This window comes from Colobus angolensis, unplaced genomic scaffold (assembly GCF_000951035.1).
Source record: "Colobus angolensis palliatus isolate OR3802 unplaced genomic scaffold, Cang.pa_1.0 Scaffold26, whole genome shotgun sequence".
Taxonomy (NCBI): domain Eukaryota; kingdom Metazoa; phylum Chordata; class Mammalia; order Primates; family Cercopithecidae; genus Colobus; species Colobus angolensis.
This window is the reverse complement of record NW_012115821.1, coordinates 6,052,510-6,053,931: the sequence shown is the minus strand read 5'-3', so window position 1 is coordinate 6,053,931 and position 1,422 is coordinate 6,052,510.

The following is a 1,422-nucleotide window of genomic DNA, read 5'->3' as shown; positions in this document are numbered from 1 at the left end:
TTTGTGATTCTTCCCAATGCAACATCCCCCTCTTGCCAGGATTCCAGGTGTCCCCACAGCAGCTGAGAAAGGAAAGAACTTGGAATTTAGCATACGTCACGTTTTAGATGTGGAAAAGCCCCAAGAGAAGAAGTAGTACCTGTGGGCACAGAGAGCAATATGAAGAGAATAGATATTATTCTAATCCAGGAAAATGAAAAATAATTTGCACCTTCAAAGTAGCCAAGGCTGCCAGTTTCTAGGATGATCCCTCTGCGTCTTCTTGGCTGCTGTTTCACCTGATCTCGTTCCTGTGAGAGCTTCAAGGCAGACTGGGGAGCTTCAAGGCAGAGATCGTCTCTCTCTCCTATCCAACTTTTGAAACCTCAGTACCAAAAACCATGAACCATGCCTTGTGTGGAGTGTGTACCATACACAGTTGTTGAATAAATGGATGAAGTGTGATATGAAAATGTGTAATATGACCGTTGATCCAAAGCCAATTTTGATTAGGTGGCCAAAACAGGGGTATTTATATTAGGTTGGTGCAAGAGTAATTGCAGGTTTTGCCATTACTTTCAATGGAAAGAGCTTGTAGTTATGTCATTGTGAAGTAGATTTTTCCTGAATAGATCTAAGATCCCAGTGTTCTGACTTATCTCACTTTAGCTATGAATTTGGCAATACATTCTGATGGGAGAAATACTGCTATAAAATACCTAACTTTCAAGCTTACCATGTATGTCGGCATAGTGATGTGAGTTGGGGTTTTTTGGTTTGTTTGGTTTTTGTTTTTGTTTGTGTGTTTTTGAGATAAACTCTCACTCTCTCACCCATGCTGGAATGCAGTGGTACTGTCTAGGCTCACTGCAACCTCCCCTCCGCCGGGTTTAAGCGATTCTCGTGCCTCAACCTCCCAAGTAGCTGGGATTACAGGAGCGCACCACCATGCCCAGCTAATTTTTGTTTTTTTAGTAGAGACAGGGTTTTGTCATGTTGGCCAGGCTGGTCTCGAACTCCTGACCTCAGGTGATCCGCCTACCTCGGCCTCCCAAAGTGTTCGGATCACAGGCATGAGCCATGGCGCCCAGCTGATGTGAGTTATTTTATGTAATCACCACAACTGTGTAAGGTAGGAACTATCAGGAATGACCTTGATTTTGTAACTGAGGAAAATGTAGCTAAGAAAGTGAAGAAACTTGCCCCAGAGCTTAAAAGTAACAAAACCAGGAAGTGAACCTGGAGGCATGACCCAAAACCCATGCTCCCAACCTCTGTAGTCTAAGAGGATAGGATGTGGCCATTTAGCATATTTGGGTGACAGCATGCTCTGGACTCTTGAATCTGCTATATGGTGTGTACACAGTAATTAAGTCCCCTTCCTTTCTGTCTCTTCACTTTAATCTAAAGGATACACTGTTTCATTCCAGAACTCAATCTCCC